We start from the raw sequence: 24,291 nt of genomic DNA on the forward strand, positions 1-24,291 counted from the left end.
CTCAGATAACTTTTGCCTTTATTGTTTTTCTTAGATTTAAACTCATGGTAATGATCAGAGGAGTGTATTTATTCATTTCTGTACTCAGAAAATAGTTCTGAGCACCTAATAAGTTCCAGGCCATGTGCTGACCCTTGGCACTGTACCCAAGAAGTGGACAGGCATAGGAAATTTCTTCTTTTTTTTTTAATGTTTATTTATTTATTTTTGAGAGGGAGAGAGAGAGTGCATGTGCACAAGCATGCACAAGCGGGGGAGGGTGAGAAGGAGTGAGAAGGAGACACAGAATCCAAAGAAGGCTCCAGGCTCTGAGCTCTCAGTGCAGAGCCTGATGTGGGGCTTGAATCCATGAACTGTGAGATCATGACCTGAGCCAAAGTGAGACACTTAACTGAGCCAGCCCCCAGAACATTTTTTTTTAATGTTTATTTATTTTTGAGAGAGAGACAGAGAAAGACAGAGTGTGAGCACAAGAGTGGCAGAGAAAGAGGGAGACACAGTATCCAAAGCAGGCTCCAGGCTCTGAGCTGTCAGCACAGAGCCTGAGGTGGGGCTTGAACCCACAAACCATGAGATCATGACCTGAGCTGAAGTCAGACGCTTAACTGACTGAGCCCCTGAGGCAGGCGCCCCTCAGAACATTTCTTTTTAAGCTTAGAGTACCTGTTTTAAAAGTTCACCCAGTGAGAATTTGTTTAAATAATTACCCTATTGAATTACATTTTCTCCATAGACTACATTCAAGCTAATGTGTGATCACAATTTGAAAACCTTTTTAAAAATCTTCAGCATTTCACCTTTTCCCACGGAAATTCAGTGGAAAGTTCCTCTAATGCTCTTGCTTCAATTTGTAAAGCAGATTGAATGAATGTAACTTGGGATTGTGTGGCTTCTCTGAAACTCTGGGAGTTCTATGAATTTTAGTCACTGGAAAGAGGGCCCTAATTATGGCTAAATAAACTAGCATTCTGGTCGATGAACTAGTTCCATCTATTTTGGTAAAAGTGAACACACCAAGGAGATCATATCTGAGTATCCTGCTTGTGACCCTTTGGTAGACCGGTAAGAACAAAAACAAAACCTTGACATTGCTGACACAATGCCCTGCAGACATGCCCTGTCTGTTTTAGTTTACCGTGGATGTTATTTTTGTGTGAAATTAAATAACATGAGATATTTTACTTCTGTCTTGGTCAAATATTTATTTACTGATGTTCTGCATGTTGGCTGAAACTTCTCATGTGGGTGCACTTTTTCTATTATTATCTCAAGTGCTGCTTATAGGTCATAGAACCGCCAGTAACAAATGACCGCTGAACTTGGACTATGAACCTGCCAAGTTGTGTTTTAATTTTGCCCTTTGTATAATGCCTTGCCCATTCTGGTATGTAGTAAGCTTTAATGATTCATATAGAATTAACTTTTATGCCTCATTGGATTATTTTACAGGTTAAATGAGAGGTTTTTTTTGAGAGTTTATGGGGCAACAATTTCAGTGTAGATCTGCCCTAAGTGCCCCTTCTGCCCCACCATGCCAACCCCAAACATGAAAATAACAGAAATAATGTTGCCCTCTGAGGTTTAAACTAGTAGCTTCTACAAAGCTTGAATATGTGTAACTACCTCTGAAATAAATAGCATTATTTCTATAGGTGCATGATGGAAGAAATTTTAGGACATGGAAAACTCCAGGATGATAGCTGAAGAAATTTGGTGAAGCAAGATGTGTATGTGACTGTAATACAGGAAGGAGAAATTAAATAAATGGACTGTAGCCCTTTTGAGAAAAGCAGTAAGAATGAGAGAACGGGTGAGCTGTAGGGGATGGGTGCTTGCAAAGCTTAGAATAGAGAATTCACAGTCCTAAACAGTCAGATGTTTGCCAGGTGACGCCTGATACCATTCATACAGTGTATTCCTCTGCTTGAATCCTGTGTAGTCATAACTATTTACATGGAAGACATGGCTTGGTCTTCTAGACACAGATCTAGTCTATTGGAAACTCTTCTCTTCGTGAATTAGCTTATCGACAGTCAGGCTTTGTGGGTGCACATTTGGTTTTTAACATCTGCCCTTTCTGCCAGATTGCCAGCTTTGTGATGGGGTTGTAAGGATGTGTTGTCCGTTTCCTCCACATTACCTGTCCTAGTATCTGGCACAAAGGAGGTGCTTATTAAGGTGCGTATGAATGAATGAATGAATGTGGTACCAAACCGAGTTGTCGAACCTTCAGAACTGAGGACCAGAGAAGGTCAAAGGGGCTTCACTAAGTTAATGCCACTGTATTCAGCTGTGTGGCAGAAGCCAGACCTAGCTACAATCCTGTCCCGTGCCTTCAAATCAAATACCGCAGCCTGGGAAGTGACTGGCCACAGTGGATGCTTAATAAAAAATGTGTTTATTTTACTTGCATTTACTGTGGAGATGATTAAGGTTTAATGACCTGTGTTAAAAACCTTCAGTTTCCATTTCACCATGTCAGAATGACCTCTGGGTTTCAGACCCGTTCAGTTTCCATGATCAACAGAAGGATGTGTTGGTCAGTAAGTCAGACTCTTAGGAGTCAACATAAAATAAAGATCTCTTTGAGATTTATCATAGCAATACCAGTACCAATTTTTAAGCACCAGATTGCATATAAACTATTTTGAATGAGTACTGGATCTTAACATTTTTATTTGTCAAATACTTATATACCATTAATCATGTACCCAGCACTAGTCTACCTTAGAAATTAGTATTTGTAAGAAAAAAAAGACCCTGCTGACTATAAGTACAAGTAAGTACCTGTTATATTCCAGAGGTAAAAACTGAGGTACAGAGAAGTTAGGTAATTTGCCCAAGGTCACACAGCTAGTTAAGGACAGGAGCTAGAATACATTTCAGACACTTTGGTTCCAGAGCCTGTGTGTGTGTGTGTGTGTGTGTGTGTGTGTGTGTGTGTGTGTGTGTGTGTTTACCTCCATACCATCCTGCCTCTCTAAAATAAAAACAACTACCAGTGCATGCTGTATTTTGTTATAAAGTTCCAACAGCGCTGTGCTATTTAATTGAAACATTGTGATCCTGTTTGTTGCCATTGATACTTCCTAGCTATTTGTGTCTTCTTTCCTGGGGAGAAGAAAGCTTGAAGGGAACATTCCTTTCCTCCTTTTGCTTCCTTTAATGATGCTCATGGCTGTCATTTCATTAGATCCTTTCCACTGCTTGGCGTTGGAGTATCGGTAACTGACTGCTTCTGATTGAGGAAGTGTTTTGCTCAGGGTGTCGTTAACTTAAGGGTTCACAGTCCCAGTAAGAAGTCATGTAATCCTTTCCCAGCCTTGAATTCTCCCTACTTGACATTTTACCAAGAATTCCTTTTCAGTGTGTTCCACAGTTGAATCAGACTGGCAGTCAAGAAGTTCTACCTTATTTGACCACAGTCTATCTCGAGTTATAAGTCCTTGCCTTTCTTGCTGTATTCCTTGTGTGGACACTTGTGTGGGGGATAAGAAGAAAAGCGAAGAACCAGGATTTGGAAGGAGAATAGTGGTTATTGTGTGGAGGTTTTTGCATCTTAGTCCTGGGACAGGGTAAGGGACCAAATAGAAATATATATAAATCCAGGTGGGGCTTGTCTCTTTGGGGAAGAAGAAGGAGCCCAGGTTTTCCTAGTTGGATCAATTCTGGCTGGAAATGATCACCATTGAAGCCAAATTACTACTCACTACCCGTGTCCACCATGCCAGGGTCAGTGCTTGCACTGCTCTCCATCCACCTTTTAGAAAGTTGTGTTTCCCCCATTTTATACTGAGGGAACTGAGTTAGGATGGGGCAAATAACTTGCTCAAGGTCATTCATTTTGTAAGTAGCAAAAGTGGAACTGAGCTGTGAGGTTGTTGTAGACCATGACCCATGACCCACAGGACACTGGCCCTCCACGTATCGTATAAGAAGCTGTTCCTGGTGGTAATAATGGTGGTGGGCAGATGAGTTTAAGTCCGTTGTTTTTGCCCGCTCCGATGGAAGACAATGTAGCCAATATCCTGTTAGCAAATCTTTATGTACTTCTCAATTTAATGCAACAGACATGTTGAGTGCTAATAATGTGGTAAGGGATAAACAGACAAATATGGTAAGCACTGTCTTTACAGAGCTTCGGGTGGAGTAGAGGACATAAAAAGCCGTGAAACACTGGGGTCCATGTGCTAGGAGAGGTCTGGGCAGAGTATCCCAGGTGACCTCCTGGAGGAGGCAATACCGAGCTGAGGTGTTGATGCATGTGGGGGAGCCTGCCATTCTGTAGGATGGGGGTGGAGGGGAAGCTGAGCAGTAGCGGGAGCAAAGCTCCTCACCTTGAACCGAAGTAGTCAGGTGTGATTAGCATATGGTGGGTGTGCTAGATGGAGTTTGGCCTGCAGAGTCAAAGCCTTCATAACATACTAAGGCATCGAGGCTTCTGCCTGTAGGTGATCCAAGTTGGCGAGATTCACCAAGATTAAGAAGGCCAGTTCCTTACAGGGGTAGCCATATAATTTATTGTCCAAACTGAGATGCTTTTGGTAGTGAAAACAGGCACTAACTAGTTGGGACACAGGGACAACAGGCCTAAACCAAGTCTGGTCAATGCCAGATGTGTGTCAGTCTGCTTCATAGTTCTACTTTTTACTTGTTTATATTCTTTCTACATTTTCCTTTGGCTTTTTAAAATGCAGATTTCAATGCTGGATTTAATTCACTGCGTAGATGGTAAAGAACTTCTGTTTTTTGGTTTTTGTTTTTTGGTTTTTTTTTTTTAAAGCAAGAATCTGTCCGGATTTAGAATTTTAGAGCTGAAAGAGTCCTTGTAAATTACAAATAGTAAAAAACAGAACAAAACAAGCCCTACGCTATCCAACTCCCTAATCTTACAAAAAACGACACTGAGGCTCCCAAGTTAATTGAGAAATTTAGATCTGAGTTATCTGGTGGCCCAAACCAAGATCGAGGTTTGCTGACTTCCAGGAAGGTTCTATGCTTATTGCATATGCCTCCGTCTTGTTCAGTTGTCTTTATGTTTTCTGTCATTTCCTTTCTTGTGAGCATCAGCATGTATTTATGTGGCTAGTGTTAGCATTGTGGCCATAAAGATACCTAGCACTCACAGAAAGGGTCCCCTTGATTCTGGCCTCATTATAACCACCTGGTAATCTCTCTAATGAAACTTTTGACAAAGTCGCTGGAAACTGAATTACTTGCACAGTATGTAGTCTTTACACATATTAGCATCCTGTCAGCTTTCTTAATAATAGCAATTGTATTGATTTTTCATTTATCTTGGTTTTTATCAAGTTTTGTTTTTAACCTGTAGTGTGTGTGTGTGTGTGTGTGTGTGTGTGTGTGTGTGTGTGTGTATTCCCACTTAATATTCATTGAGGTGGATGTCTCTGGGATCTGCTCCTGACTCTGCCATTAAACCATCTGGGTAATTCTGGGCAAGTTACTTTCTCTGTGCATTAATTTCTCCGTATCTTCATCTATAGGATTAAGTTGGCCAATTTGATTTCCAAGATTATTTACAGTTTTATTTATTGGCCTATAAATAAAACGATAAGGACATAATTATTGTGGATCAAGCATGTAGCGTTTTCTAGTAGAAAACACAGAGATAGAATTTAAATAATAGCAAGGGATTATGATTTTTCTTCATATCAGCCTCTTTAATAGTTAGCCTCAGACATATATTCCCCATTTAAAGGAGTGGCACATTTATGGAAAATAATCTTAAATGAATTGATTTTGCTTTACTCTCCCATAGAGCACTCTGTGACAGGAAGAGAAGGCTTCCCAGCTGATCCTGTTGCTGGAGGAAAGGAGTGGATACAAGAGACTCTTATTCCCTGGCCGCTGGTGACCAGCTGCACATCCTGTTGCTCTGTAGGGGAACCAGAGCTGCCCCAAGTCTCCTCAGATCCCTGTGGCATCCCTGTTAAGACCTCTTTGAGGAAGAACCTAAGAGAATATTCATGAGAGCCCTGATTGTCTGGCCAGCCGTGAGGCTGGCTTGGCATCGTGGGTGTGGTCAGGAGGGACACCCTACAGAAGCCCCACAGTGCTGCCCAGACCCCAAATCCTGGGCCCTGGTCAGAAGCGAAAACAACTTTCAAATACCAGTTCTTTATACCCTTTTGTTGCCCAACTCCATTCAAATATTTTTACTCCGAAGAAACCTTTAAACAGAAACAAAAAACAAAAATACCACATGGACCTAACAGAGTTCCTTTTGAGGTGCGGACAGAGTGGCCAGAACATGAAGCTCTTTCTTATTTTAGGTCTGATTCAGACTTTGTATACCTGAGGCTCCTGTAAGTCCCCAGATGAATGCTGCACAGACATTTGTCCCTTTCATTAAGGATCTTAGAAGATGCAAGGATTCCTTGAACTGTGTGTGGTGACCATGGGGAATTGCTGTTACTTAGGGTTTGACAGTTTAGATCTGGAAGAAGATAGGCCAGAGTTTAGACTTCACGTTCTGACTCCTCTTTTAATAGTTTCATAACAATGAGTCAATGATTTAACCTCTCAGTTTCAGAATTAATAAAAGGATCGTAGGGCCTTTATCAAGTGATGGTGAGCACTGGATGAGCTGACTCATGTGAAGCTCACGTCGTGGCCCAGGGTCTGGCTCATGTAAAACGCTGACTAGGTGGTAGCTAATATCACCATTACTATTAGGTCTTGTCTGCACATGTACCCTCCCCTTTTGTCTCTTTCTTTCTGTCATACCCACCCTACCAGCATAGATACAATAGTAAAATTTGGTGGTTGAGCTAGTGTTTCCTGTTCATGACATGGTGTAAAAGTCGTACTGTGTTTTAGCAGCTGCTGGCTCCAATAATAGGCTGTACCTTTTATTCGCAGTGGACTTTGCTTTTCCAAAGATACATCTGTGTTGTAGAATTACCTCCATCTTCCTTCTTGAGCCTCAGCCCTGTGTATTGAAAGTCCTGTTAGCATCATTAGTAATGGCAAGTTTGACCTGATAACTCTGAAGATCATTAAACGGCATTAACCATTAAAATGAATTTTTAAATGGAACAGGCCACTTTGTCAGTATCTATTAGAAAGGGTCATCAGTTCCTTCAGATGGACCTTCTGTGCTTAGGGCACAGCTGGTAGCCCAGCCACCATTTAGGGCACCATTCTGTTTGCTTTTGGTCTGCAATGAAGGACCAAGTCTGGCGTAAGTGGAAGAATGGCCAGGGGATGGGGTCATGACATCTTATTGCTGCTCCCCAGTCATCTCCAGCTTTAAATTTTTTTTTTCAACATTTATTTATTTTGGGGACAGAGAGAGACAGAGCATGAACGGGGGAGGGGCAGAGAGAGAGGGAGACACAGAATCGGAAACAGGCTCCAGGCTCTGAGCCATCAGCCCAGAGCCCGACGCGGGGCTCGAACTCACGGACTGCGAGATCGTGACCTGGCTGAAGTCGGATGCTTAACCGACTGCGCCACCCAGGCGCCCCTGGTCATCTCCAGCTTTAGAGAGTGACCAGCTATGATTCCTTTAGTGGGGGCCACTATCACTGTTTGCCTGGAAAGAAAAGGATAAAGGGTATTTGGCTACTTTCCTAATCTCTTAACATCTACTTCACCAATCTCCTTGGAATATCATTATGGACATTCCTTGATGGCAGGACTATATCTTATTTGCCAGCACCTAGAACAGGGCCTAGAATTTAGCAAACTCTAGATATTTGTTGAATGAGTAAGTGAAATGTACCTTTTATTCCAGATAGAATTTTACCAGCTTCCCTGATAATAATAATAATAATTATTATAATAATAATATAAAATATACCTGTATACCTTAAAATCCAGTGTAATTTAATACTGAGTCTCATTCAAAGTAGCATTTATTATAAGGTAATTATAATAAGGCAGTTCCACATCCTGCCTGTCAAGGACGTTTTTTTAGGCCAAGTTTCAGCGTGAGCTTATTAATAATAGTTTATTTTGTCAGCAAACATGTATTGAGTGTCCTCTGTTAAGGAGTAGGGATGCAAAGATCAGTGAAGATATGGACCCTATTCTCAAGGAGTTCTCATTTTAGTAGATCATGATAGATCATTTAAATAAATACAATAAAGTATTATAAATAAAATAAGGTGCTATAGGAATGCTGTCTTCTGATTGGGCAATGTCAGGAAAGACTTCATGATGGTGATTAGGAATTCTGTCTTAGATAATGTGTAGGAATTTGCCATGTGAACCCAGGCAAAGAAATAATTTCTATTAGATATTGTTGGTACTCTGTTGGATTAAATATTCAGTCACCTCCTTATATATTGCGATTAATATGTCACTTAGATATGACAATAACCCCTGTTAGGTGTGCAAATCTCCTGAGGGTGGGAAGGAAATCTTGCATAATTTTAAGACAATATTGTGCTTATCATTTTTTGCCTACATTTTGCACTGGTACAATACATTCTTTTTTTTTTTTAATTGCAGTTAGCAGTTTCTCATCGAATTGGTTGTAAAGGAAATGAGTTTGACTGATTACCTATAAGGAAAGGGATGAATTTCTATATGTGCAAATTAACATCCTATGGGAAGTAAGAAGGGCTCTGTAGTGACATGTATGTTTCAGGACCTGAAAGATTATTGCCAGGAAATGTTGACACCTACCACTTACAATAAACACACATGTGTGCATGGGAATTACCAAATTTAGCAAATAAAAATAATTGTACAGGACATACTAACAAAAGTACTCATTGTTTATCTGAAATTCCAGTTGAACTGGGCATCATATATTTTATCCGGCAAGCCCAGCACACATCAGCGGTGGGTGGGAAATAAAGCATTTTAGATGCCTGTCAACTCTCTCTACATAGATTTTTCTCTTTGTCTTACATGTTTCCATATTATCTTGGCGATCAATTTAAGTTTACAAAGGGTTCCACTTATTCAATATTTCTGAGTTTTATTTTGAGTTGTCTAGAAATGGACATATGTGGCTTATAGAATCTTATATTTATTTCTCAGAATTTATGTATGCTTATGCACAGGCAAAGTGGTATATACATCCAGTTCAAAACTGGATCATTCTCTCCTTTTACATATGGCTTGTCACGCTCTTTGAAAAAAGTATTTTAACAAAGTTTGTTTTTCCGTATAAACAAAAGTGTTTTTTTTTCTCTTGTGTTTGTACCTTTGATATTTTTTCCTTTGAGGTCTAAATTACAGCCTTATGCCTCCAAGAAGCTACTTTTTATTCATGTATTTTAGCGAAGATGATAGTGTCTAGACTGAGTGCGGTCATGGCTTTACTTAAACCCTGGCAGGTCTCCTCCGCCAATAGAGGAGTCATTGTGATGATCCAAAGCAAATAAGAAGTTCTAATAGGGTGACACAGCAATAACAGGGTCTTTTTGAAGAAGTGGGATTTAATCTGGCATCGGGAGACTGGAAATTCATGGCTTCACCTATTCATCCTGCCTAAGCAGACCTCTGTTGACACAAAGGACGCTGCATTTTAAGTAGGGTTTTCCATGAGTTCATTCTAAATGGGTATTTCTGCACTTCAAAAAAGCTTCTCTTCATGCTACAGGCGTGAATTCATTCACTCGAGTTATTTTCCTTTCTTTTGGGAGAGGGAAGATACACTTAGGAGCCCAGCCTTACAGGACCTGCCCAGGAAACTGATGAAGTGAAAAGTTGACAGGCTTTCGCTGCAGCCAGCAAGTGATTCACCATATTATGCTGGAGGGATTTGCTTTGCTAACCTTGCTGAGCACGTGGTGCCCTGGAACGCTCTTTTGTATATTGCTATCCCCACCACCCCTCCCCCCTGCCCAAAAGGAAAAGCCAGACCATAAATTGAGGAGCTGGAATCAGCGAGTGAACAAAAACAGGAGTTTGTATTTTGGACATCCTACAAAGTACATATGTAATGATCAAATACACAGAACTTGTAGAGATTAGAAACACTAGCTTTGTTTAATTTGGCAAATGCTAAAGTCTTGGTGGGCGTAGGGGTCAAGAAAAGATGTTTTCATAAAAAGACATTTCCAAGGTACCATGCATATAGTCTAGCATATTTGCAAGTACCACTACATAACAGTTTATTTAAAATGCAAGAGGATGCTGTGGGAACTAAATTGGAGTAGTACATCTAACAGTAGTGTAGATTATTACATTGCTGGGCAAAGATGATAAGACTGCTATAATTCTATAATGGAATTTCTTAACATTGTAGCCTAATCTGATTTGGTCCTGTCACTTTTCAAGTGAGAAATTTGTCGCTAACGCCTACATAAATTTAAAAGACATTAGAAGCAGGAACAGAAAAAATTAGAAACAGAATTAGAAAATACATTCATTTAGGGTGCCTGTGTGGCTCAGTCAGTTAATCGTCTGACTTCCGCTCAGGTCATGATCTCACAGTTTGTGGGTTCGAGCTGTGCTGACAGCTCAGAGCCTGGAGCCTGCTTCAGATTCTGTGTCTCGCTTGCTCTCTCCCCCTCCCCTGCTCATGCTCTGTCAGTCTCTCAAAAATAAACAAACATTAAAAAAATACATTTATATGTTGATCTGTCTATGTAATACTTTACATAGTAAGTGATCTGTTACATTACAATATGTTACATATCCAGTGTGTTGTGCCTCAGCAATCAGACTTACAGCTTTACTGATAGCATTGCATGTAACTGTATTACTCAGTAATTTATTGAGGTTATGGGATATTTTGACCCATTGTTTTATGTAGACCTCAAAAAAATTTTTGTACTGTCTTTATAGATACTTAAATCAGAATTAGAGTAACATTTAACTTTTGTTGAGAAGGTATTTTCTGGAGTATATATTACTAATCTATTTTAATTCTTTCAATGATGTAATATTTGTCATAGTTAAGACATTTCTAGTTTGCTACATTTTTGTTCAGATTTAATGTAACTGAAATTTTCATGAGAATCAAATATGTTTGTATAGATTGTAAAATGAATTTATCAGTTTTTTTTTTGGAACATCTCAGATTGTAACACATGTCTGCCATTGTGAGTTTTCATTTTTCCTCTCATGTTGACTTTACCTTGGCCTTACTTTATAGCTAAATTTTATCAAAAGTATTTGATTCGGAAGGGTTAATTAGTAATAAGTGTTATTAGGGTTTGGGTTTAATTTTATTTTTAATCAGGCTTTTCTACCAATTTTAACTTTTCCTGAATCAGTATTTATCGTTTTGTTTCAAAAAAAAAAAAAAAGATGGTTAACATTTGAGAGCTTACTAGTCATCAAAACTCATTAAATCCTACTGCTTTGCCCCAAATATACATAATATAAAAATTTCAAGCAAGAATCTTAATCTCTCTGAACTTCAATTCCCTCATCTGGCAAATATGGATAATATATTTTTGTGAAGATCATATATGATAATGATTGTGAAAACTCTTTTTTATAGGGGCTGTCACATAAATGTAAGTGATGAATGTTTTTGCAGCTGCTGCTGATAGAGCAGTGAGCAAAAAGAGTTTGGAATGCTAGGCAAGAAATGTGACGTCGTGTGGTTGCAAAGGCGTTAACTATATTCTGACTTCGAATTTGCCACTTACTTTGGGCAGTCCACTTAACCTTTATGATAGTTTCTTCATCTGTACCCTGAAGGGCTTCGCTATGTCAGGGTCTCTCCACGTGTGGTCCAAGGACCACCCGCGTGTGAATCACGTGGGATGCTGTTGAACAGGCTGATGGCTGGGCCCCAGCCTAGACCTACTGAAGCAGAATCCCTGTGGTGGCATCCAGGCATCCAGTTTAGTTACACAGACCTGGCATTAAACCTGTCCTTGCTCATCTCCAAAATCTATTTTCCACCTTTCCTACTAAAATAAACACGTTATGGGTACCACTTACACATGCGTTAGGACTGGCGATTGCCCCCACACTTGTGTATTTGTACACTTGCTTTGTGAAAGATAGAATGAGAGGAAGGTAAAGGGAGTTGGAGTTAGGGAGAAAACGGTGTTACTAAGATAAGATTCTTAGCCCTTGGAAAGTTTACTATAAAGAAAATTGATATTTTTGCACTAAGTAGACTGTATTCTCAAAATACGTGGAATAACCACACTAATTATTGTCACCCAAGGAAAATATGCCACCTTTAATTTAATGACTGCAAATGCATTTTAATGGCTTATTATGAAAATCCCTTGAGAAATCATGGCACATTGAAGATTTTTTCAGGTAGGCATGTAATTTTCTATTCTGAGGAAAAACTTTTTTTCTCCCCAAAAGAGGAGGTAAGGCAACCATGTTTGTTTTTTTTGTTGGGGGGTTGTTTAACCTGATGCAGTTGTGTATGTCTTCATGGAGACCTTTACAGAGAAGGACAAATCAATCACTTAGTTGTTCATGGGCAACATAAAGAGTTTTCTTCCCCCCCCCCCCCCCCAGTCCTTCATTTTATTCTGGAAGTAGTATGGCATAAAGAGCTTGGGATTTGGATTGATATGTACATGAGTTAAAAATCCCAGTTCAGCTGACATATAAGTGTGGACCTTGAGCAATATATTTGACCTTTCAGAGCTTTTGTTCTCTATCTATGATTGGAGAGAGCATTACTTATCACTCTCTCCTCAAAAGGGGAGGTTATTTTGAGAATTAAATGAGATAGGTTAAGTACTTAGAATGTTGTCTGGCACCTGTTTGAGTGAACATGAAGTTCTCATGCTTTACCTATTGTTCTGCATTCATGAAAGTTCCACCTGTGAGTGGTTGAAATTGTTTGAACTGTTTCCCCAGCATGGTCATTCCTTGGATCCATTCAGCCACTTTTATAGGTCTGTATTATCGTTGGTGGCATTTTCCCACTATTTGCCCATAGAAATGGAGCTGAGGGTGATATATGGGGATTCAGCCCATTAGTTTGTGCATTCATCTATCCATGTATCTCTTAATTATTCATTCAACCAATGAATGTAGAATCCTAGAAACTTGGTGTGGAATGAGCCTTACAAAGATCATGGTATTCACACTCTTCTTCTGAAGCTGGAAGGACGTATGGTCTTTCAGCCTCTGCTCAACCATCTTGGAATTGCAGAACACTCTGATGTCTCTAGAAACCAGACTGTGTTTAGATAAAGATGGAGGGTTACAGATATTTACCCACAGTCTGGGGTGGAACTATTTTCTAGGGTGCCACTTACTAGATCTAGTTATTTCTCTTTAGTGCTATAGAGAACACTGCAATTATTTACAAACCAATTCAGTTCAAGTGACCTATATTGCCTTTTGTGTGTTGGCATAACAAATACCAAAATGTATAATCCCCACTCATTTACCAGTATGACCCAACTACAAGGATGGGAGTAAGGCTGATAATAGATAAAGTTACGAAGCTAATAGGGCCCTACCATCTTGAAGCCTACAGTCTGCTAGGAAAGATGCCACCTGTATACAGATGATTATTGTAAAAGGCACGAGGTAACAAAAATACCAAAAACAAAACAAAACAAAACAAAACAGTTCAGGTGATGCTATCTAAAAATTGAGGGAAGGAAGAGAATTCTATCAGTAGGATATATCAGGAAAACTTTCTGTAAAAGAGGTTTTTGAGCATTACAGTGTAAGTGATGATGTAGGAATTTTGTATTGTTGGACTACAATTTACCTCTGTAGGTACTGAACCCCTCTTTAATATTTATGACTTTTTTCTTGATCACCAAAGTAATACATATTACTTTGGGAGGAAAAGAGAAGAAAAGAAAATTAAAACATTAAAATTAAGAAAAGTTGGAATTCTAAACCATTTGGAGAAAACCCAAATGGGAGGAAAAGAGAAGAAAAGAAAATTAAAACATTAAAATTAAGAAAAGTTGGAATTCTAAACCATTTGGAGAAAACCCAAAGTATTAAAATGAAAACTCTGTTTCTTTCCAATCCTTTGTTATAATGAATACTTTACAATTGAGATTATACACTACATACAGTTTTGTTGCACAACTTAAAAAAATACCCTGTGCTCATTAATGCCATTAAGTAATCTTTGAAAAGATTATTGAAGTATAACTAACGTACAGTGTTCTATTAGTTTTTAGGTGTACAATATAGTGATTCAACTATTCATTACTCAGCACTCATCAAGATAAGTGCATTCTTTTTTTTAAGTTTATTTATTTATTTTGAGAGGGAGAGCATCTGCGTGCGTGAGCAGGAGAGGGGGAGGGGCAGAGAGAGAAGGAAGCAGGCTCCACGCTGTCAGTGCAGAGCCTGACTCGGTCTTGATCTCATGAACCATAAGATCATGACCTCAGCCATTATCAAAAGTTGGATGCTTAACCAACTGAGCCACCCAGGCACCCCAAGATACGTGTATTCTCTTAATCCCCCTTATTTCACCCATCCCCCACCTGTGTCCCCTCTGGCAACCACCATTCTCAGTATTTAAGGGTTTGTTTTTCTGTGTCTTTTTTTCCTTTTTCATTGTTTTATTTTTTTAATTTCAGATATGAATAAAGTCACATGGTATTTGTCTTTCTGACTTATTTCAGTTAGCATTATACCCTCTAGGTCTATCCTTGTTATTGCAAATGGCAAGATTCATTCTTTTTTATGGCTGAGTAATATTTCTGTGTGTGTGTGTGTGTGTGTGTGTGTGTGTGTGTGTGTGTGTGTGTACATTCATCTCTCAGTGGACACTTGAATTGTTTCCATGATTTGGCTATTATAAATAATGCTGCAATAAACGTAGCGGTGCATATATCTTTTCACATTAGTGTGTTCCTTGGGTAAATACCCAGTGATGAAATTAGTGGCTTATATGGTAGTTATATTTTTAATTTTTTGAGAAACCTCCAGATGGTTTTCCACAGTGGCTCCACCAGAGTCCTTCCGACCACCAGCCCATGAGGGTTTCTTTTCCTTCACACCCTCTCCAACACTTGTTATTTTTTGTAATTTTTATTTGAGTCATTCTGACAGGTTTAAGGGGATAATATCTCATTGAGGTTTTGATCTGCATCTTCCTGATGATTAGTGGTGTTGAGCATCTTTTCATGTGTCTTGTGGGTCATTTGTATGAAAACATGAGTTATGTACACAGACTTCAGACATCCCAAATGATAGATCAGGGGGCATTTAGGTTTTCTCTCCCTCTTTCTCTTTGCTATGGTAAATAACACTGAGATAAATATTATCTAATGTGAATCTTAACTCTCCTCACTGAGACTTTCTGAATCTTGATTATTTAATGTTCTCCATGAAGTATGTACCAATTTACACTCTTACACAAAGGAATGAGAATACTTTGTTACATTCGTGCCAGGATTTGGATGGCTTTTTTTCTTTTTCTCTCAATGGTGCCATGTTGCAACCATTTACATTATTTTTATTCATAAGGACAGACATGAGCAAGCCTCGAAAAGCGATGGGTGCTTTTCCAGGACTGAGAAACTAAGAGTAAACAAAAATAGGAATGCATTTAATAGTTAAATATCTGTACTGCTTTAAAGCACTTTGTTCCATGTAAAGGTCTAATGTGTATTTATTTCTTTAGAAACCGAAAGGCCTAACAACTGAACAGTATAGCACAGGGATAATAGTGTTACCTCTGAAGTGCCAACTGCCTGGATTCTAACCCTAGTCCTACCCCATAGCGTTGTCAACTTGGGCCGTGTATTCAGTTGCCCCATGCTTTTGTTTCCTTGTCTGTATAACAAGAGGTAGGGCGGAAACAGAAAAGCCTCAGAAGATTAAGATGATTATATAAGATGCCAGGATTGTAAGTACTTGGTAGATACTATTATAAAATACGTAACTTGGTGTTTGTATAGAATGATCATACTGCTGTGTCGAAACTGAAAGTCCCTGGATTAATCCTTATTGTGGTGCCTCTTCATTCATTACATTGTGAAGAGGAGGACGAGAAGGATCGGGACCTATTGTGCATCCAGGACTCAGTGGGACAGGTTTTCCTTGGACTGGGTGTGGCCTTCCTCACAAGGGATCCTGAACGTCTCTGAAAACAGCTCAATTCTGAGATCCCCCACTTTTCTGTCTTCCTGAGATAACTTTAGTCCCTAATGCAGAGGTTCCCATAAATTCTCAGTGTCCTTATTTCCATTTTTTCGGTGCCAAATAAATACATAAGAGTCTAATTGATGAAGCAGTTAAATCAACTTAATAAGTGCGCAGTTCCTAATAATCTAGCAGACATTTTGTAAAACAGCAACAAAAAAATAAATTGAAAGAAAGATCATCTAATTCCTAACCACAACTGTGTGTCTTTTGGGCACTGTACAACTTAGAACTTGGACTCAGATCAAATATTGCCATCCTCATTTCCTGTTTCACAGTGAGTTTTAGGCAATATTTGATTTTTATCATAGCAGACAATATCGCAAAAGCGTGTCACAGAAAGGAATTTAATGCCATCTAATGTTGAAACGGTGAACTACTTCGAGCTGGCAGTTTTCACATGGTTTCTCACAGATGCTGAATGTCACTGATGCCCTCGAACTTAAAATATCCGGCAGCGCTCTTTTTAAATTAAGCGTGGAACCCTAAGGTGCCTTGGGGGCACAGTTTGGGAACCAGGGCCCTACTGTATTTCTGTTTTTTGGTTTCACTTTACTTTTGTTTTCTTCTGGGTAGTTGCCTCCTCTTGTTCCCTAGTTCCTGTTTTTATTTATTTCTTGGTTCTAGCTGCCTCATTTCCTTCCCCTTTGCATAGGGCCATTCTCCGTCTAGTCTCCATCAAGCAGCGGCAGTCTCTGTGGCTGCTCCAGGACCTTTGCAGCCCTAGACGCAGCCCTGGAGGTCCCATTATGGCTTTGTAGCTTGCTGTAGGTCAGCTCTAAATCTTACAGGACTTTTCCAGTTCACAACTCCAGGGAGCGTCCTTTCCACTGTAGGCTGCCTAAATGGTATGCCAGCGATGTGGCTTATCTTTAAGTGTCCGTCTGTGGCACTCTCCCATGGATAGACCCCCACACCAGACCTCCCAGCTCATCAGGGGCAGTCTCTGCTTCATACCGACAAAGAACTGCTCAGACCACATCTCCCTGCTGCTGTTCCAGGCCTGAACATGTATTGGAAGATGTATTTGAAACATTCGAGTGGTTAACTTCGGGCTCTGAATTAGACCGCTTGCTTTTGTGTCCTGGGTTTACTGCTTACTGCTCAATTTCCTGAAACTCCGTATTCCTCATCTATAAAATGGAGATAATAATAGGTCTTAATTCATGTGAGAGCCAAATGAGGAAATGCATTAGTGCTCTTAGTGAAGTGTCTCACATTAACGAATGTTATTAAAGCACTTACTAAATGTTAACTGTTAACTTGTTTTTTCTGTCAGTAACTAGAAATTCACTCAAATGTTTTAATTTTTGTTAGGAATAAAGTAACAAACCACTCATTTTTTAATGTTTGATTGATTGATTTTTTGAGAGAGAGACACTGCATGAGCAGGGGAGGGCCAGAGAGAGAGAGGCAGGGAGTCCCAGAATCTGATGCAGGCTCCAGGCTCCGAGCTGTCAGCACAGAGCCCAACGGGGGGCTTGAACTCACGAACTGTGAGATCATGACCTGAACTGAAGTCAGATGCTTAACCCACTGAGCGACCCAGGTACCCCAAACCACTTATTTTTTTTAATTTAATGTCTGTCTCTGCCAGTTTATGAGAGAAAGCATCAATTATTAAAATGAAGAAGCACTTGACGTTCTTATAACATTTGGTTTAGATCAACTAACGTGTCTTCATAAACCTATATAATCTCTTAAGATTCTCATGACATTATACATGTATGCCTCATAGGTTTGACAGTGCAACTAATATCATTCCCATTTTAGAGGTGATAAAACTAAGTCTCAAGAGACTATGGGAATTGCTGAAGGTAACTCACTGTTTGCCTGGAGTCTACACCCTCACGCAGGATTCGTAATTTCAGAACTAGCACCCCATACTTGCTATGTGGCTACCTTTTAATATTTCAAAAGTTAAAAATGAAAAAGGACGGAAGGGAAAAAAAGGGAAGGAAGAAAGGAAAGGAAAAGTGGCTGTTACTCTTTGATTTTTGTAAACAATGAAAATTTGCCATTTCTGTGTCCAGTACACCTCAGTGTGGAAGTGGTTTCAATTGGCGTATAAGAATCACAACAGTTTGAAAGAACGTTGTCAGTACTTTGCTGCCAGAAATAATTCCAAAAGAGAAAATGCTTGGCCTTTGAACTGCATACCAAAAACTTGTATTCACCACACAAAAAATATATAATACTAGAATTTTTAAGTTCAGTTTCTGATCATCAGAAAAATGCTTCCGAAAAAGAGACAAACATCGTCCTCCCCCCTTTTTTTTTCCCCAAATGTTCATAAGCCTAACCCTTTAACCCATACTACAGCCACTGCTGCCTAAGTGCTTTTTGGACACAGTGGCATGGAAATACATCACTGGGGTATAATTTTGCACAGAGCAGAGAGAACATGGTATTTATGGAACTGAGCCTTGGCTGGGTAGCCTGGTGGAAGGCTGTGTTTTGATTTCAGTGTTCAAATAGAAGTGAAACCTAGGCTCCTCCTTTCAGGTCTGTAGGAAGCTTGCTGGTTCCATGTTTGTTTGGTAGTTTTCATGTCCCAGTGGCAGGTGAGGGAGAAGAAATGGTCTTCTAGCTCAGGCTTGAAGTCCTTGACCTGAATGTGCTGAATCACTGTAACAATCTGAAAATGGAGCTTGATTCTCTGCTGGCTGACTAGAAAATTGTGGAGGCCGCAGGTTGGCCAGGCTAAACATTTCCAGGCCCTACTGGAGGCAGATTTCTTTAGGCAAGTAAGCGCCGAATCCTCCCAAGGACACCATGTGGTGGTCTTCCAGCCAAGCATCACGGGCATGGTGGAAGCAGCTTTAATTTAGGTATCTGAAACATTTAATGTGGGAGAGGTTGGCTAAGGATGCTGTGGACAGTTAAGAGTCTTGATGCTTATTTTAAAAGCATCATTATATTAAAATACAATAATGCTTATTTTTTAAAACAAGCATCAAGGCTATAAAAAAAGAATATAAGTGATATATATCTAGCAACTCTTGAGGAAAAAAGAGTCTGAAGTCTCCATTCCACTTTTTTTTTGTTTAGTTAATACTATAAACAATTCCCATACAAACTATCTTTTTTAACAAATAGTTTTAAAGGCTTGTTTATTTATTTTGAGAGAGCAAGCAGGGGATGGGCAGAGAGAGAGAGAGAGAGAGAGAGAGACTGACTCCCATGCAGGCTCTGTGCTGTCGGCACAGAGCCCAATTTTGGGCTTAAATGCATGAACCGTGAGATCATGACCTGAGCTGAAACCAAGAGTCGGACACTTAACCTACTGGGCTACCCAGGCAGCCCCCAGACTGACTATCTTTAGATGTTGGATTTGTTTTCTGTGCTGCATAACAGATTGCCACAAACTTGGTGGTAAAACACCCATTTATTATCTCCGTTTCTGCAGGTCAGAATTCCAGGCACGCCTTAGTGGGTTCTGTGCCCAGGGTCCCACCAGGCTGAAATCAGCATGTTGGCTGGGCCCTGTTCTCATGGCAGGGCTAGACTAGGGCAGGATCTGCTTGCAAAAGCCCTCAGGTGGTTGGCAGCACGCATTTCTTTGTGTCTGCAGATTTCACAGCAGCTTGCTTCTTTCAAGTCAGCAAGGAAGAGAGAGAGAGCGTCTCCGTTGCTTCCATTCTAGTCTCTGGCCTCTAGATTCTTTTTTAAAAGAGCTTACTTGATTAGGTCCAACGGACCCGGGATAATCTCCTTTTTGATCAACTTAAAGTCAGTTTAATCACATCTGAAAATCCCTTCACCTTTGTCATATAATAGAACCTGCTCAACTTCTATAACCATTGCCATATTCTGTTTGTTAGAAGCAAGTTACAGGCTCTTCCCACACACAAGGGGAGGGCACTATAGGAGGGTATGACTCATTGGGGGTCACTTAGGTAGTGTATCCACCATGGATGTGCATGTGTTTTAATACGATTACAGCAGAAGAAAAAAGGAATCATTGTCGGGGTGCCTGGGTAGCTCAGTCGGTTAAGCGTCCCACTTCAGCTCAGGTCATGATCATGAGGTCTGTGAGTTCAAGCCCTGCTTTGGGCTCTGAGCTGTCATAAGAGCTCAGAGCCTGGAGTCTGCTTCAGATTCTGTGTCTCCCTCCCTCTCTGCCCCTCACCCGCTTGCACTCTGTCTTTTTCTCTCTCAAAAAAATAAGCATTAAAGAAATTTTTTAAAACAATCAGTGTTATTGAATGGAAGACTAAAGGACGTTATGTATTTAAGTCTACATTTGAAAAAAAAAATATTTACACCAGAACTATATGCCTTTCCTTAAAGAATGCGTCCACAAACACTTCCATCTTGAAGTTTTCTTTGCCTCTGGCTGCTGAGACATTACTCTTAACTGGTTCTCTTGCCTCTTGCTGCTTTCCTTCACATGAACATCTTCCACTCTGTTTGTTTGATTTTGAAATGCCACACCTCTAACCTGACAATTGCCTTTATCCACCTACCTCCAGGGGACCTAGAAGTCTTACACCCCAACCACTCACTTCCTGAGCACAGGGGAACGGAAACAGCTAATCACAGTGTAACTGCACGACTCTGTTGGGGTCCGGTTGTAATCTGAGTGTCAGATGAAAGGCCTGTGGGGTGACAGACCTGAGGCTCATTTGGACCTCGCTGTTTAAAAGAGAAATGAAAATTTATTTTCTCCCTTTTGGTCTCTAGGAGACATGCTGGTTCCATTCATGCCGGGTGGTTTTTATGTTCTAATAGCAGGATTCTATAAACAGTCTTACAGACGTGTGCAAAGTGTGTGCCTGTGTTTGTTTACACTTTGTGGGGAGAAAAAAGAATTTAAGACAGCTTAAAAAGATGCGTACCATTCAGAGGACAAAGTTTAAAAATAAGCAAGAAAAAGAGAAAGGGAAGACTATATGCCAGAAAGTGACACGGAGTCAGATAAGGACATGCTTTCTGGCAGTTCATGCAGACATAAACACAAAAAGATTCATGATTTGGTGGCCATAAGGTAAAATCAGAAGAAATAGCTTCTCTGAGTGCTGAGCCCAAAGAGACGTTTCTCCTATGGGTCTTCATTTGGACACGTTGGCCATGATGTGGCACATTGGACAACTTAGTGTTCACATGCAGCGCCATGTTGCCTAGATCATTTCTTAGAACATTCCTCCAGGAAGGCTGGTGGCCTGCTGTCACAGTGCGGTTCAGCAAAAGCCTTCTGTGGGCCTGGACTTTCCCATCTATTGGTTGACTCAATTTAGAATGAAAGGTGGCACAGTAGTTCTTAGTCTCTTTAAAACTTATGGCCTTGCACCCAAAAGTTTAGGAAATTTTTACGGTTTTGCTTTCCATCCCTTGGATTATGTTTTGAAGTGAATTTGGTTTATCTTCGAACTATAAAGTCTTTACTATTGAAAATGAACATACAGCCCGACGAATTCTAGATCTTTTTCCAGCTGCCATTAAGAATCTTTTAGCTCATGGGGAGAATGAGTTATGTGGTTCACTGTGCATATTATATCATAGCCCTTTTTAAAGTTTTTTTTTTTTACAGATAATACTTCTTGATAACTTCTGGACACTTTTTTACACCTAATTAAGTATAGAGTGAAGTCAGTGGAATTTTTTGTTTTATTTATTTTTTGGTGAGTTGTGTGTGTGTTTGGGGGTGGGAGGAGTGGTAATTAACATTCTCTAGAGAAACCTGAGGAGCTTAAAAGGACATCTGTCTCATTAGAAGACTGTTCTACATCAGTTACAAGGAAAGGAAAGGGAGAGCCCATGGCCAAGCGAAGGATCTCTGTGTAATTATGAAGGGTATTTTGCAGAGCAAGGGACTGAGCAATCTAAACCTCATGGAGCTGAATCACAAAGATTGCATGTGATATTATTAACTAATCACTAATTTGTTCCTGATTTTCAAAGTAAATCCCATCCAGTGTTGTTGTTTTGTCATATATGTAAATATTTGAGAAGAATACAAAACTTATCCTGAATTTGACCACCACCATTTTGACATATTTCTATCTCGTGTTGTTTTTCTCTATGGCAATGTAGCTTTGTGGCTCTGAGTGAGGGCCTCTGGAGGCATTGAGATCCCCAGACCCCACCATTTGTTAGGTGAATTGCCCAGAGAGGTTTCTTGAGCTCTCTGAACCTCAATTTTCTCATTTGTAAAAAGAGATAGTGAGAGTTCCCTGCTCATAAAATGGAAACCATGAGTTATTCTCACAGACAAGATTGTTCTTAAATTTTGGTAGAAACTCATTTATGAAAGTCATTATAAACACAATAATAAAACAGTTGAAAAGCCAGGGAGATATCTACATAAGAAAACAAAGGGAAACATGATTAGAATCTATAAAGGACTAAGGGGCTGTAAATTCTTGGGTGTGGGACTTGCTTTCCCCTGGGAAGAGGCAACTTTTGAGATGATGGCATTTTCTGTGGGCAGGAACAATGGAAAAAAGCAATAGGGGAACTTCTTTTAGTCCTTCATCTCCTGCCAAAGATAAAGGACTTGTTATTGTTAAGTTTGGACATGTCTCATTAATACAGTTTAATAACAGCCAGCCTTCCCGTGGAGGAGTATAGCAGGTACCCAACTGAACTTCGTAGCTACTCTTTCCACCTACAGCATCTTCCCTTTCCTCTCCATCCTGCAAAATAGTCACAGTGATCTTCCCAAACAATAATTCAAATGGATCCCCACTGCCTAAGAAGGAAAGCTGAAATCTCTTGCCCTAATATTTTCATTCTTCCAGAATCATGGAAGCCTGTTCTCGAGACTTGTGTCTCCTAATTCCCCTTTGCTTTCTGTGTCCCATCCAAAATGGGCTATTGTTCCTTGGGGATATTCTGCAGTTTCCTAATGGTCTAGTCTGCTTATTACATGGGCTTGTTTATCTAAAGCTAAAAATGGATATACTTACTCAAAATATATTTAAAAACACCTTTCACCACTACTTTTGCAAAACTTGGACTTAAAGACTTTTAGAGTCAAAGTGTGTGTGTGTGTGTGTGTGTGTGTGTGTGTGTGTGTGTGTGATGACAAGTTGGTGCTGATTTTCACTTCTCTTAGGAGGAACCTTTCCGATTTGGCCCTATGGTAAATACTACTTTGGCAAACGTGTGCTTAATGTAGTGGTTGCTCTGTCTGTATTTTCTGTGTGATGTGGTCTGGGGAGAAAATGTCTTTGAGTCAGATAGGTCTACACATTATTTCTAGATAGATAGATAGATAGATAGATAGATAGATAGATAGTCACCTTTTGTATGCCAGATGAATTTCTGGGTCTGAGAATACAGTGGTGTACCTGGATTTGAACACAGACTTCAGTTTGAGTGGTAGTTTGACAAGTTAATGGCAATCAACTTTAGGTTCCTCATCTGAGAAATAGGAAGACTGATCCTACACTGTGTTGAAGAATAAAAGCAATGTGTCTGCCATGAAGTCTTCGTTCAGCGCTTGTCAACATCCTTGCCTCATTTCTGTGCTAGACCTTCTGGAGGCTGAAAATCTGACCTTGCAATCCCCAGAGAGGCGAGATTAGCACCCTGTGAACTAAAAGCATCCCTCTCTCTTCAGGAGTGTGAAGAAGGAAGGAAAGAGTGTTTGGGTGACATTTAAAGTGGAATCTTTAGCCCTCCTCTCTGGACAGTTTCTGAGTAGTGAGAAAACTATGATGTTGAGACATTGTCTTCAGCAAGAGACATTATGGCTCTGTGTTAATAATTGGTTCACATTTAGACTATGCTAGTTTCTATCGTTGCTGAAAACCTGAGTATCTAAACATTAGCTCCATTAATAAGATTTCAGTGCTCCCTGACTGAGGAATGTCTGAAAATGGTTTTATTGTGAAGGGAGAAGCTCATTTAATTTGGCCTCTTCTCTCTTTGCTTGTAGAAGTAAAAACAATTAAATGAGAACTCTGCTGTCAGCAAAAAGGCCTTTGACCTCTATGAATTCTCTCTTTTTTTTTTTTGTAAACTATCATTAAAAGACTAGAGTTTTCCTTTTTCAAGGTTTTATGTTCTGTCCCTGGGTCTGGGATCAGACGTTTGCGTCTGTAAAGATGTCAAGAATTGCCTTTGAAGGAGGGAGATTCTTGGCAATACCCCGGCTTCCAAGTTCCAAGGTTCTGTGATAGAAAGTTCTTCTACTCACCTCCATGAGGGAGAGGGTCACAGCAAATAAGCCTAGCCTTATGGGTGGTCAAAAGTAGGGTGTGTTTGGAAAGAAGTTGTGTTTTTCTTTCCATCATCTATTAA

The 24,291-nt window shown here is 39.9% G+C and overlaps 1 protein-coding gene across 1 annotated transcript in view; it reads left to right on the forward strand.

The window, feature by feature from the left end:
• The window catches only part of LPAR1 (lysophosphatidic acid receptor 1), a 279,363-nt gene that overhangs the window by 225,354 nt on the left and 29,718 nt on the right, over positions 1–24,291 (forward strand). The gene's annotated exons all lie outside the window — the stretch shown is intronic.

The sequence above is a fragment of the Acinonyx jubatus genome, chromosome D4 (genome assembly GCF_027475565.1).
Source record: "Acinonyx jubatus isolate Ajub_Pintada_27869175 chromosome D4, VMU_Ajub_asm_v1.0, whole genome shotgun sequence".
Lineage (NCBI taxonomy): Eukaryota > Metazoa > Chordata > Mammalia > Carnivora > Felidae > Acinonyx > Acinonyx jubatus.